The following is a 15,847-nucleotide window of genomic DNA, read 5'->3' on the forward strand; positions in this document are numbered from 1 at the left end:
ACTGGGTGTCATATGGAGGTATTGAACCACTATATTGTACACCTGAAACTACTATTACACTATATGTTAACTGGAATTGTAATAAAAACTTAAAAAAATAAAAAGCATTTAGAATCTCCCTCCAAAAATTAAAAGATACTGTATTGCTAAAAAAATGCTAACTATCATCTGAGCTTTCAGCAAATTATATTATTTTTGCTGGTGGAGGGTCTTGATGTTGACAGCTGCTGACTGATTAGAGTGGTGGCTGCTGAAGGTTGAGTGCCTGTGGCAATTTCTTTAAGATAGCAGTGGTTTGCTGCATTGACTCTTCTTTTTACGAATGATTTTTCTCTGTAGTATGGGATGCTGTTTGATAGCATTTTACCCACAGTAGAACTTCTTCCAGAATTGTAGTCAGTGTCTTAAATCCTGCTGCTGCGTTATCAATGAAGTTGATGTAATATTCTGAATCCTTTGTTGTCATTTCATCAGTCTTCACAGCATTGTCACTAGGAGAAGATTCCATCTCAAGAAACTAGTTTGTTTATCCATAAGAAGCAATTCCAATGTTAAAGTGTTATCATGAGGGGTGCCTAGGTGGCTCAGTCGGCTGAGTATCAGACTTTGGCTCAGGTCATGATTTCGTGGTTCGTGGGTTCGAGCCCTGCTTTGGGCTCTGTGCTGACAGCTCGGAGCCTAAAACCTGCTTTGGATTTTGTGTCTCCCTCTCGCTCTCTGCCCCTCCCCCACTCATGCTCTCTCTCTCTCTCTCTCTCTCTCTCTCTCTCTCTCTCTCTCTCTCAAAAATAAATAAACGTTAAAAAAAGTTTTATCATGAAATTGCAGCAATTCGATCACAGGTTCAGACTCTACTACTAATTTTGGCTCTCTTGCTATTTCCATCACATCTGTGGTTACTTTCTTCACAGAAGTCTTGAATCCTTCAAGGTCATCAATGATGGTTAGAATCAGCTGCTTTCAAACTCCTGTTCATATGGATATTTTGACCTCTTCCTGTGAATCACGAAAGTTCTTAATGACATCTAGAATTATGAATTCTTACCAGAAGGTTTTCAATTTACTTTGTCCAGATAAAGGAACCACTATCTATGGAAGCTGTAACCTTACAAAATTCTTTTTTTTTTTTTGCCTCAAAAAGTGACGTTTATTCAAAGAAAAAAAGAAAAAAATGACAAGATGTCCATCCCTTGGTTCCCTTCCCTCCCCTCTCCTGCTCCTCTTAAGCCCCCCATGGACTGAACCCTCAATAGGGCTAGGTAGCAGGACAGTTCCTTAGGTGAGTTCAGGAACATTGAGGGGCATCTCCTCAATGGAGGTGTTATGGAGGGTTTCCCTATATTGAAGAATCCTCTTGTCTTTTTCTGTCACTATGTCAATAGCCACACCATTATGGCCAAATTGTCCACCATGACTGATTCTGTCAATATAATTTTCCCTGTTGGTGGGAAGGTCATAATTGATGACTAAAGAAACCTGTGGCACATCAATGCCTCTGGCCAGCAAATCAGTAGTAATCAGTACTCTGCTAGAGCCAGTACTCTAGTACTCCTTCATGATAACATCTCATTTAACATCTCATTCCATATCTCTGTGCATAGCAGACATGGTGCGGTCTTTGGTGTACATCTTTTCACTGAGTCAATAAACCTTTCTTAGGGTGTTGATGAGTATGACTGCCTGCATGATGGTCAGGGTTTCATACAAGTCACACTATGTGTCCAGCTTCCACTCCTCTCCTTCCACATTGAAGTAGAACCAGTGGATACCCTTCAGGGTCAACTCCTCCTTTTTTAACAGAATCTGAATGGGGTCCCTCATGAACTTCTTGGTGACCTCAAGCATGTTGGAAGGCATTGTAGCTGCCAGCAATACCACCAGGGTGTTGCTGTTGAGCTTTTGGAATATGTCATAGTTCTGGTCCTTGAATCCACGGCTTAACATTTCATCAGCTGGATGGAACTAGAGGGTATTATACTAAGTGAAATTAGTCAAAGACAAATACCACATGACTTCACTCATATGAGGACTTAGACACAGAACAGATAAACATAAGGGAAGAGAAGCAAAAATAATATAAAAACAGGGAGGGGGACAAGACATAAGAGACTCTTGAATATGGAGAACAAACAGAGGGTTACTAGAGGAGTTGTGGGAGGGGGGATGGGCTAAATGGGTAAGGGGTATTAAGGAATCTACGCCTGAAATCATTGTTGCACTATATGCTAACTAACTTGGATGTAAATTAAAAAAATAAAAGAAAAAAAACCATTTCATCAACTTGTCCAGTACAAACTACTTGATGTATTTGGGAGACAGGTGTTTCTGGTTAAGCATATCAAACACATGACCTGGGGTACCCATGATGTTATGGGGATCTTCCATCTGCAGCTTCTGCACTTCAGAATGTACATTGGTCCCCCCAATGCAGGCATGGCAGGGGGCACCCATGTAATATCCTAATACCATGACTACCTTCTGTATCTGCTGAGCTAACTCTCTAGTGGGTGCCAGGACCAAAGCCTGTGTAGTCTTTAGATTCAATTCCATCTTGTTGCAGAATTAATGTGGCAAAAGTGGCTGTTTTCCTAGTCCCAGATTGGGCTTGAGCAATCATATCATAACCCTGAAAGAAGGAAGAATGCCTTGTTGCTGGATGGCAGAAGGCTTCTCAAAAACATAGGCATAGATGCCACAGAGAAGGTACTCACAGAGGTTCATGTCATTACAGCTGTCAACTTATTTCAGTTACTCTTGATGATACCTTCAGGTGCTACCCATCAGGCCATTGTCTCTGGATCAGGAATCCTGACCTCAGAGACATGATCCTTAGAAACTAGACAAAATATATTTCTTAAATAAAAATACTGACAGTTGAAATTATTCCATGAGCCATGGGATAAAATGGATGGTTAGCAGGCATGAAAACAATATTAATCTTGCAGGATATCTCCATCAGAGGTTTTGGGTGATCAGCTGCATTGTCAATGAGAATAATATTTTGAAAGGAGAATCTTTTTCCTGAGTGGTAGGTATTAACAGTGGCCTTCAAATATTAGTAAACCATGTTGTAAACAGATGTGCTGTCTTTTAGGCTTTACAATTCCACTTATAGAGCACAGGAAGAGTAGATTTAGCATAATTCTTAAGGGCCCTAGAATTTTCAGAATGGTAAGTGAGCATTGGCTTTCATCTTAAAGTCATCAGCTGCATTAGCCCCTAACAGGAGAGTAGCCTATCCTTTGAAACTTTTAAGCCAGGCATTGACTTCTCTCTAGCTTTCTAATGAAAGTCCTAGATAGCATCTTCTTCCAATATAAGGCTGTTTTGTCTACATAGAAAATCTGTTGTTTAGTGTAGCCACCTTCATTAATTATCTTAGCTAGATCTTCTGGATAACTTGCTGCAGCTTTATGTCAGTACTTGCTGCTTCATCTTGTACTTTTATATTAGGGAGATGGATGTCTTCTTTCCTTAAACCTCATAAACCAATGTCTGCTAGCTTCAGACTTTTCTTCTGCAGTGCCCTCATCCCTCCCAGTCCTTTGTAGAATTGGATTAATTTGGGGGCTTAAAGGAATGTTGTGGCGGTTTGATCTTTTATCCAACATATGTCATCCATATCAGCAATAAGACTGTTTTGCTTTCTTATAATTTGTGGGTTCACTGGAGTAGCACTTTCAATTTCCTTCCAAAACATTTCCTTTGCATTCACAACTTGGCTAAGTGTTTGGTGCCAGAGGCCTAGCTTTTGGCCTATTGGCTTTCCACATGCCTTCTTCACTAAGCTTAATTATTTCTAGCTTTTGATTTAAAGTGAGAGACTTGACTTTTCCTTTCAGTTGAATACTTAGAGGCCACTGTAGGGCTATTAATTGGCCTAATTTCAATATTTTTGTGTTTTGGAATAGGGAGGTCTGAGGAGAGGGAGAGAGACAGGGGAATGGCTGGTTGGTAGAACAGTCAGAACACACACAATATTTACTGGAGGAGTTAAGATGGCAGAGGATAGGGAGACCCTGAGCTTGCCTTGTCCCTTGAACACAAATAGATAAATGTCAAATTACTTTTTTTAATGTTTATTTATTTTTGAGAGAGAGAGAGAGAGTGTGTGAGTGGGAGAGGGGCAGAGAGAGAGAGGGAGACACAGAATCTGAAACAGGCTCCAGGCTCTGAGCTGTCAGCACAGAGCCTGACACGGGACTTGAACCCATGAACTGTGAGATCATGACCTGAGCTGAAGTCAGATGCTTAACTGACAGAGCCACCCAGGTGCCCCAATATCAAATTATTCTAAACACCCAAGAAATCGATCTGAGGACTGAGAGAACAAAACTGCACATCTGTAAGTAGGAAAACAACCCCCTCGTGGAGGTAGGAGCTTTGGAGAGTTGATTTGGTGGGCACTGTGGAGGGGAGGGAGCCCTGATCACGGGAAGAGGAGTGAGTGAGTGAGAGATGAAGAATGAAAACAGAGTGACATCATGTGCAGGGGATTTCACAAGAAAACTCTTCCCCCAAACCATTGACTGGGAAAAGAAGAGGAGCTAAGCACTGTAAGCTTTTATAAGTGGCAGAGCACAAAGTGTGAAGTTGGAGGTCTGTGCCATTGCCAGGGTCTCTCCTGGCAGACTTGGTGGTGCTCCAGTGGAGAAGGAAGGCAGAAACCCAGGAGTAAGTAGCATGGTCTGAGGATCCCCTGGGTTGCATGGGGAGAAACAGTTCCCCTTCTTGGTGTAGATTTGGGAGAGGTGGCATGGCTTCTCTGCATACAAAAGACCCTGCAGATGCCATTGAGTTGCCCCATTCACTAGCAAAGAAACAGGGCCTCCCACTGAGGGCCTTGGTGCTGGCTTTCTGCTGCACTTTACCATAAACTCTAAGCTGCTATGCACTTGCGTGATCATTTTCTGGGACAAACCAGCAATCGGCTACAATGCAACAAGACTCTCCCTTAGAAGACCAGCGCAGGTCTGTGTCATAGGGTCTCTGAAATTTGGAGTTTTGAAACCCAGCTACACCTGAGCTAAAACATGGGATGCTGTGCCACCTGGCAGACAGACGACTTGGACACACACTGGGTGAAGGCAGGGATCTGACAGAAGCTGGGGACACAGGAGGGTTGATTGTTTTGCTCTTCTGTGAGGGCTTCCTGCATAGTGGCAGGCGGGAGCTCCTGTCTTAAGATGAGAGAGCGGGGAAACTCCCATTTTCTCTCCCATTCATGAGCCCTGACCCATGTCAATGAGTAAAACAGTGCCAGCAAGTAGAGGCTGGAGCCACTTACATCAAGCCCCGCCCCCCTGCATCCTGCAGGTGCATCTCCACTAGGACAAGACCTTCTGAGAATCAGTGCAGCAGGCCCCATTCCCAGAAGACCAGCACAAACCCCTGGCTTGTGCCAAGTCTACTGATCATTGAGTTCTGCAAAGGTTTGGCTGTAGGGGAAACAGGATCTAGTGTCCCTTGGGTTTTTTTTTTTTTTAATGTTTATTCTTAAGAGAGACAAAGCATGAGCGGGGGAGGGTCAGAGAGAGACAAACACACACACAGAATCTGAAGCAGGATCTAGGCTTCAAGCTGTCAGCACAGAGCCCCACGGGGGCTTGAACTCACGGACTGCAAGATCATGACCTGAGCTGAAGTCACACGCTCAACCAGCTGAGCCACCCAGGCGCTCCTGGGTTTTTTTCTTTTTGATGGGATACAGGAAAAGCATTTTTTTATTTTTAATGTATTTACTATTATTTTATTTATTTGATCTAGCTTCTTTTCATAAGCAGACTCAAATACACCTAGGATCTAATTTTGCTTTTAACAAGCAGACCAAAACACACAAAAGAACTAGCTTCCCTTTTAATTTCATTTGTTTGGTAGTTTTTGGTTCTCTTCTTAATATAGCCATTACTCTCAGGAGCAGGAATAAAACAGGCTTTACTAACAAAAAAACAGTGACCTTGATAATTTGACAAGATGGAGGAATTCACCTCAAAAGAAGGAATGGGAAGAAGTAACGGCTAGGGATTTAGTCAATGCAGAGGTAAGTAAGATGCTTGAACTAGAATTTAAAACAGTTAAAAGGATACTAAGTGGACTTGAGGAAAGCATAGAAGACACTAGAGAATCCCTTACTGCAGAGATAAAAGAAATAAAAACTGGTCAGGCTGAAATTAAAAATGCTATAACCAAAATGCAAACTAGAATGGATGCCATGACAATGAGGATGAATGAAGCAGAGAATGAGTCAGTGATATAGAAGATAGAAGTATAGAAAATAATGAAGCTGAAAAGAAGAGGGAAGCAAAGGTATTGGGTCATGAATGTAGACTTAGGGAACTCAGCGACTCCTTAAAGTGTAGTAACATTCATATCATAGGAATCCCAGAAGATGAAGAGACAGAAAAAGGGACAGAAGGTTTATTTGAGCAAATTATAGCTGAAAACTTCCCCAGTCTGGGAAAGGACACAGATATCAAATTCCAAGAAGCACAGAGAACTCCCATTAAGTATAATAAAAGCCAGCCATTACCAAGACATATCATAGTCAAATTCACAAAATACATAGACAAGGAAGGAATTCTGAAAGTAGCAAGGGAAAGGAAAGCCCTTCACCTGTAAGGGAAAACAGATAAGGTTCTCAGTATATCTGTTCCAGAAATTTGGCAGGCCAGAAGGGAGTGGCAGGATATATTCAACATGCTGAATGGGAAACATATGTATCCAAGACTACTTTATCTAGCAAGACTGTCATTCAGAATAGAAGGAGAGATAAAGAGTTTACCAAACAAAAACTAAGAGAGTTCATCATGACCACTAAACCAGCATTGTAAGAAATATATATATATATATAAAATTTTTTTTTAATGTTTATTTATTCTTGACAGAGAGGCAGAGCATGAGTGGGAAAGGGACAGAGAGAGAGCGAGACACAGAATCCAAAGCAGGCTCCAGGCTCTGAGCTGTCAGCACAGAGCCTGATGCAGGGCTTGAACTCACAGACTGCAAGATCATGACCTGAGCCGAAGTCGGATGCTCAAGTGACCGAGCCACCGAGGCGCCCCAGAAATATATATATATTTTAAATGTTCATTTATTTCCTTTGAGAGAGGGGCAGGGCAGAGAGAGAGGGGGTGACAGAGAATCCCAAGCAGCCTCTGTGCTGCCAGAACAGAGCCTGATGGGCCCAAACCCCCAAACTGTGAGATCATGACTTGAGCTGAAACCAAAAGTTGGACACTTAACTGACTGAGCCACCCAGATACCCCTATTAAAGGGACTCTTTGGGGGGGGGGGGGAAGACCAAAAGCAACAAAGACTAAAAAGGAACAGAACATCACCAGAAATACCAACTTTACAGGTAATACAATGGCACTAAATTCATATCTGTGAATAATTACTCTGAATGTATATGGACTAAATGGCTCCAATCAAAAGACGTAAGATCTCAGAGTGGATGAAAGAGAAAAACCACAAGATACATGTATATGCTGCCCACAAGAGACTAATTTTGGATCTAAGTCACCTGCAGATTGAAAGTGAGAGGGTGGATGGGGCACCTGCTCAGTCGGTTGAGTGTCCGATTTTGGCTCAGGTCATGATCTCACAGTTTGTGGGTTCAAGCCCCACAACGGACTCGGTGCTGATAGCTCAGAGCCTGGAGCCTGCTTCGGATTCTGTGTCTCCTTCTCTGTCTGCCCCTACCCCACTTGTGCTTTATCTCACTCTCAAAAAAAATGTAATAAAAAAAATTAAAAAAATTAAAAAAAAAAGTAAGGTGATGGAGAACCATCTATCATGCTAATGGACATCAGAAGAAAGTCGGAGTAGCCATACTTAGACAAACTAGATTTTAAACCTAAGGTTGTAACAAGAGATTAAGAGGGCATTGTATCATAATTAAGGAGTTTTCTATCAAGAAGATCTAACAGTTGTAAATATATGCCCCCCAACTTGAAGAAGCCAGATATATAAATCAGTTAATCACAAATGTAAAGAAACTCATTGATAATAATACCATAATAGTAGGGGACTTTAACACCCCACTTAGAGCAATGGACAGATCATCTAAGCAGAAAATCAACAAGAAAACAATGGCTTTGAATGACACACTGGACTGAATGGACTTAACAGATATATTCAGAACATTTCATCCTAAAGCAGCCAAATACACATTCTTTTCGAGTGTACACAGAACATTCTCTAGAATATATCATATACTGGGTCACAGATCAGCCCTCAACAGGAACAAAAAGATGGAGATTATACCATGTATGTTTTCAGACCATGACGGTATAAAACTTGAAGTCAACCACAAGAAAAAATTTGGAAAGACCACAAATAACATGGAGGTTAAAGAACATCCTACTAAAGAATGAATGAGTTAACAAGGAAATTAAAGAAAATATAAAAAGTACATGGAAGCAAATGAAAATGAAAACATGGCAGTCCGAAACCTTTGGGATGCAGCAAAGGCAGTCCTAAGAGGGAAGTATATTGCAATACAGGCCTACCTCAAAAAGCAATAAAAGTCTCAAATACATAAAATAACCTTATACCTAAAGGAGCTAGAAAAGGAATGGCGGCGAATAAGGCCTTAAGCCAGCAGAGGAAGGGAAATAATAAAGATTAGAGCAGAAATAATGTAGAAACAAAAAAATCAGTAGAACAGATAAATGAAACTAAGAGCTGGTTCTTCAAAAGAATTAATACAATTGATAAACCCCTAGCTAGACTTATCAAAAAGAGAAAGGACCCAAATAAGTAAAATTATGAATGAAAGAGGAGAGATCACAACCAGCACCGCAGAAATACAAACAATTATAAGAGAATATTATGAAAGATTATATGTGAACAAACTGGCTGATCTGGAAGAAGTGGACAAATTCCTAGAAATCTACAAACTAACAAAACTGAAACAGGAAGAAATAGAATATTTGAGCAGACCCATAATTAGCAAAGAAATTGAATCAGTAATCAAAAATCTCTTGACAGGGGCACCTGAGTGTCTGATTCAGCTAAGTATCTGCTTCTTGACTTCAGCTCTGGTCAAGATCTCAGGGTTCGTAAGATCAAGCCCTGCATTGAGTTCCATGTTGACAGCACAGAGCCTGCTTCAGATTCCCTCTCTCCCTCTCTGTCTCTGACCCTCCCCCTGCTCGCTCTCTCCATCTCTCTCTTAAATAAATAAACATTAAAAAAAAAATCTAAGAAACAAATGTCAAGGGCCAGATCGCTTCCCAGGGGAATTCTACCCGACATTTAAATAAGAGTTAATACCTATTCTTCTCAAATTGTCCTAAAAAATAGAAATGGAAGGAAAACTTCCAAACTCATTCTACAGGTCATCATTACCTTGGTTCCAAAACCAGACATACCTCACTAAAAAGGAGAATTACAGGCCAGTATGCCTGATGAACATGGATGTAAAAATTCTCAACAAGATACCAGCAAATTGAATCCAACAGTACATTGGAAGAGTTATTCACCACGATCAAGTAGGATTTATTCCTAGGCTGCAGGGGTGGTTCATTATCTGCGTATCTATCAATGTGATATACACATTAATAAAAGAAAGGATAACCATATGATTTTGTCATTAGATGCAGAAAAGACATTTGACAAAACACATCATCGATTCTTGCTAAAAACCTCACATACCTCAACATCATGAAGGCCTTATATGAAAAACCCACAGCTAATACCATCCTCAGTGGGGAAAAACTGAGAGCTTTTCCTCTGCAGTTAGGAACAAGACCCGGATGTCCACTCTTACCATTACTATTTAACATAGTACTAGAAGACTTAGCCTCAGCATTCAGACAACAAAAAGAAATAAAATGCATCCAAATAAGCAAAGAAGACAAACTTTCACTATTTGCAGATGACATGTATGTAGAAAACCTGAAAGACTCTACCAAAAAATTGCTAGAATAGATGAATTCAGCAAAGTCACAGAATATAAAGTCAATGTACAGAAATCGATTGCATTCCTATACACCAATAATGAAGCAGCAGAAAAAAGAATCAAGGAATTGGTCCCATTGCAATTATACCAAAAACAATTAGATACCTAGGAATAAACCTAACCAAAGAGGTAAAAGGCCTGTATTCTGAAAACTATAGAACACTTATGAAAGAAATTGAAGAGGGCACAAAGAAATGCATTCCATGCTTATAGATTGGAAGAACAAACATTGTTAAAATGTCTTTCTACCCAAAACAATCTACACATTTAATGCAACCCCCATCAACATACCAACAGCATATTTCACAGAGCAAGAATAATCTAAAATGTGTATTAAGCCACAAAAGACCCTGAATAGCCAAAGCAATCCTGAAAAAGAAAAACAAAACTGGAGGCATCATGATTCCAGATTTCAAGCTATACTTTATAGCTGTAATCATCAAGACAGTATGGTACTGGCACCAGAACAGACACATAGGATTAATGGAACAGAATAGAATACCCAGAAATGGACCCACAACCATATGGTCAACTAATCTTTGACAAAGCAGGAAAGAATATCCAATGGAAAAAAGACAGACTTTTCAACAAATGGTGCTGGGAACATTGGACAGCGACATGGCAGAAGAATAAAACTGGACCACTTTCTTACAGCATACACAAAAATAAATTCAAAATGGATGAAAGACTTAAAGGTGAGACAGGAAGCCATCAAAATCCTAGAGGAGAACAGAGTCAGCAACCTCTTTGACCTGGCTGGAGCAACTTCTTACTAGACACATTGCCAGAGGCAAGGGAAACAAAAGCAAACGTGAACTGTTGGGACTTAATCAGGAAAAAATTTTGGGGTGCCTGGGTGGCTCAGTTAGTTGAGCCTCTGACTTCAGTTCAGGTCATGATTATCACAGTTTGTGAGTTCAAGCCCTTCATCAGGCTCACTGCTGTCAGCACAGAGCCCACTTCAGATCCTCTGCTCCCCGCCCGCCCCCATCCCTCCTCCACTTGTGCTCTCTTTCTCAAAAATAAATAAAAAAAGATAAAAAGCTTCTGCCCAGTGAAAGAAACAATCAGCAAAACTAAAGGGCAGCCTAGAGAATGGGAGAAGATATTTGCAAATGATATATCTGATAAAGGATTAGTATCCAAAATTTATAAAGAACTTATTAAACTCAACACCTAAAAAACAAATAGTTCTGTTAAGAAATGGGCAGAAGGCATGAATAGACACTTTTCCAAAGAAGACATCCAAATGGTTAACAGACACATGAAAAGATGGTCAACATCACTCATCATTAGGGAAATACAAATGCAAACCTTGATGAGATACCACCTCACACCTGTCAAAATGGCTAAAATGACCAACACAAGAAACAACAGGTGTTGGTGAGGATGTGTAGAAAAGAGGAACACTCTTGCATTGTTGGTGGGAATGTAACCTGGTACAGCCACTCTGGAGAACAGTATGGAGCTTCCTCAGAAAGTTAAAAATAGGACTGTCCTATGCCCTAGCAATTGCATTACTAGGTATTTACCCAAAGGGTTAAAAAATACAGATTCATAGGGGTACATGAACCGTAATGTTTATAGGAGCATTATCAACAAAAGCCAAACTGTGGAAAGAGCCCAAGTGTCTATTGACTGATGAATGGACGAAGATGTGGTGTATCAATACAATGGAATATTACTCAGCCATCAGAAAGAATGAAATCTTTTCCATGTCACCATTTGTGACAACATGGATGCAGCTGGAGTGTATTATGCTAATCAAAATAAGTCAGAGAAAGACAAATACCGTATGATTTCAGTCATATGTGGAATTTGAGAAACAAAACAAATGAACACATGGGAGGGGGCAAAAAGAGAGAGGGAGCAAACTATAAGAGACTCTTAACAATAGAGAGCAAACTAAGGGTTGATGGTGGGAGATGGGTGGGAGGTAGGCTAGATGGGTGATGGGTATTAAGGAGTACTTGTTATGATACTCACTGGGTGTTGTATGTAAGTAATGAATCTCTGAATTCTCCTCCTGAAACTCATATTTCACTGTATGTTAACTAAGTAGAACTTAAATAAAAATTAAAAAAAAAAAAGGATATGTACATTTATTGATGAAGTTTACCTGTCTTATATGGTCACGGTTCATTGCACCCAATATAGTTACAATAGTAATATTAAAGATCACTGGCCACAGATCAACATAACAAATAAAATAATGATGAAAAAGTTTAAAATATTGCAAGAATTACCAAGATGTGACAAAGAGACATGAACTGAGCTAATACTGTTGGCAAAATGACAGTAATAGACTTGCTCAAGGCAGGGTTGTAACAGACCTTCAGTTTGTAAAAAATGCAAAATCTGTGATGCACAATAAAGCAAAAGTGCAATAAAATGAGGTATGCCTGTAGCAAACTTGAATATTGGAATTAAAGAAAGAAAACCCTTAAACTTGTAGCTGACCATGATTATGTACACTGTAAAGAATCTAAAAAGAAATTACTGGAATTAATTATGTAGTTGGCAAGGTCTCAGAACAAAGCCAATGTATGTAAAATCAGTTGCTTATTTTTGTTTTTCTAATGAGCAATTTGTGCAATGAAAGAACATGCTTTACAATAACATCAGAAACATTGAATACCTAGGGATAAATACAATGAAATTTGTAGGATATGTAGGAGCTCTAATTTGAAAATAATAAAACATTGTTGAGAAATTAAAGATCTAGATAAGTTGAGAGATAACATGTTCATTGGTTGGAGGACTTATTATTATTATCCCAGTCAATATCCTACCAGACTTTATTCTGCAGAATTTGAGAAGCTAAAATTTATATAGCCACAACAGTTTTTAAAAAGAGTAGTGTTGGAGAGTGTATGCAGTCTGATTTCCATACTTCTTTTGAAGGTACAGTGAGCAAGGTAGTATGGTTATTGGTGCAAAGATAGACATTTAGATTAGTGGAATAGAACAGAGTCCATATATACATAACTGACTTATGTACATATTGATTTATTTATGTGTTACATGGACTCATGGATGTGGGGATTTTTGACAAAGAGACTATGTAATTGAGTGAATAATGAATGAACAATCTTTTAATCAAATGGTGCTAGGAGACCTTGATACTCATACATAAAAATGAATTTTGACCTCTGCTCCACACCATATACAAAAACTAATTTGGAATGGTTCATAGACTGAAAAATCCTCTTTTTTTGCATTTATGAATCTATTTTAGAAGTCTTTTCTTTTGATATAAAGCATGTAGTTGGGTCTTGCTATGCTTGTCAAACTGAAAATGTCTTTTAATGGATGAATAAAGCCCATTGACATTTATAAATATGACTTAATTTTTGTGTTGACCCTGCCACATTTTAAAAAATAATTGATATATGAATTATACTTGTTATATTTTTTATAGTGTGATGTTCTCTACATCTTTCTGTGCCTTTGTTTTAATCTTTTAGGTATTTAGCAACACTTCTGTTTTTATCCAAGTAATACTTTTTTTCAAATGCCCTTAATGTCCTGTTTTAGGTTTTTTTTTTTGTTTTTTGTTTTTTTTTTTTTACTATTTTTACTGTTTAGTTTGCCATTTTCCTGTGTTATCCTTTGACTCTTACCTTTATACAATAAACAGTAAGCTAATTTCACTTTTCTTCTTCCTTCTCTTCCTTCCTTTAATGTTTAGTTGCATTATTTGTATGTTGTCGAAACATACAAAATTTATATATTATTTTAATCCTCACTTCTGCCTCTTTTATTAGGTCTATAATTAAATATATCAAATTCACAGTAATTTCCCTTGTAGTTCTTTCTCTAGTCATCTCTTGTTTGGATGAGTCTCATTCTTTAGTAGTTCGTTCAAGAAAGGGAAATGGGTGTAGAATTTCTGGATTATTTAATACCCAACACCTAAAAAAATGTCTTGGTACTTGAAGGACAGCTTGGTTTGATAGACAATTCTTTTTAAAAAAATTGTTTTTAAACATTTATTTATTATTGAGAGACAGAGACAGAGTATGGGCATGGGAGAGGTAGAGAGATGGGGAGATACAGAATATGAAGCAGGCTCCAGGCTCCAAGCTGTCAGCACAGAGCTAGACACAGGGCTCGAACTCACAAACTGCGAGATTATGACCTGAGCCGAAGTTGGACACTTAACCGACTGAGCCACCCAGGCGCCCCAGTTTGATAGGCAATTCTTGATTCATACATGCCTTCCTATGGTTTCTTGAAAATGCTGCTTTATTGTTACCTTGTTTTTGAGATTTCTGATGTCAGTGTAGTTTTCTTGTTTTCCTGATTTTTTTTTGATGCCTTCAGGGATTTTTTTTCTTTAAAGTCTATTAGCTTTTCTAGGGCATGTCTCAAAGTTTTTCATTATGGGTCAATTTCCCAAGTGCCTGATGGATGATTTCAATATGTAGGTTCAGGTTTTCTTTTGTTTTAAGAAACCTTTTTCAAATTACAGTTTTAATTATTAGGCACATTCCAGTGTTTCACTTTTAGCTTTTAGGAATTCCATTTAAACTTTAAGTTTAAAATATTCACTTGTCTTCCATTTCAACTACTTTCACTTTCACTTATTTATCTCATTCATATTCTCATTTCCTTTTTTTTTCTTCAATACACAGTATGAATTTTTCATTCAAATCTGATCTTCATTTCTGATATGATTTTGACATTTTCTTCTATTTTCACTGGATTTTTTTTTGAATCAATTTGTTTCTTTCCTTATTGTTTTCTGGTCCATTTTTAAAGAACGTTTTGTTTTATTTATTTCTGACAGAGAGATGGGGGAAGCAGAGAGAGGGAGAGAGGATCCCAAGCAGGCTCTGCTGTCAGAGTGAAGCCTGATGTGGGGCTCAAACTCACAAACCATGAGATCATGACCTGAGCTGAAACCAAGAGTTGGATGCTTAACTGACTGAGCCACCCAGACACCTCCATTTCTGGTCTATTTTTGTTTTTATTTTTCAAACTTATAATTCAAGGTTTTTTTTTAATCCTCATATACTTAGATGCTACAAGTGTGTAGTTGTGAGTCACAGTTTTCTTCTGCTCCATAGTTAATTTTTTGGCGGGTTGGTGAGGGGGGAACTTAGGACTTTTATTAGTTGAAGTGTTTTCAGCTTTGCTTTTCTTTTTCCTCATAGTAATTTCATATAGATGAAGAATGTTTCTTCATCATTTCATGAGCACAGCTGGTTTTTGGCATGGTTTATAAGATTCCTGGTTCAGAAGTGATGTTTTCTGTTGTAGCAAAGTATAATCTCTTTACTGGTTCTCTTTTGAATTAGTGTTGGTGGTGAAGGTTATATGTCTTTTGACTTTTCTTTCTTTGTTTTTTTTTTAAGTTCTTTTTTCAGGATCCTAAATTTCCCTCTTTTTTGTCCCTTCATTTTACCATTTAAGAAGATTGCCTTTCCCGGCACCTGGGTGGCTTAGTTAGGCGTCTGACTTTTGCTCAAGTTATGATCTTATGGGTTTCTGGGTTCGAGGGCTCTGTCTGAGCAGACAGCTCAGAGCCTTGAACCTGCTTTGGATTCTGTGTCTCCTTCTCTCTCTGCTCCTCCTCTGCTCGTGCTCTCTCAAAAATAAATAAGATATTAAAAAAAAAAAGATTGCCTCTCCATTATCCCCTGAATAAATCCCTTCCTAAGACAGTTTTTTTAGTTCCATAGCCACTTTTAAGCACTTTCTCTAAGTTTACACTGATCTACTAGAGTTCTTTTTTCAGTAGTTTTCCCCTTGGAATGGATTTTCTCTTTTTGGGGCTGATTTTTGTTCAATCTTATTTCATCCATTTTCCTCTCTTTTTTTCATTGCGGTACACCCCAACCCCCCATTTGATCTCTACAAAGGGTTGGAGTGAGAATT

At 38.8% G+C, this 15,847-nt stretch overlaps 1 pseudogene; it reads right to left on the reverse strand.

Annotated features, from left to right (window-relative positions):
• Window positions 1-871: 871 nt before the first annotated feature.
• LOC121011290 (eukaryotic initiation factor 4A-I-like) lies at window positions 872-5,368 on the reverse strand (annotated as a pseudogene).
• Between the last annotated feature and the right edge of the window lie 10,479 nt (window positions 5,369-15,847).

This window comes from Herpailurus yagouaroundi, unplaced genomic scaffold, assembly GCF_014898765.1.
Source record: "Herpailurus yagouaroundi ecotype Mexico unplaced genomic scaffold, PumYag 193, whole genome shotgun sequence".
NCBI lineage: Eukaryota > Metazoa > Chordata > Mammalia > Carnivora > Felidae > Herpailurus > Herpailurus yagouaroundi.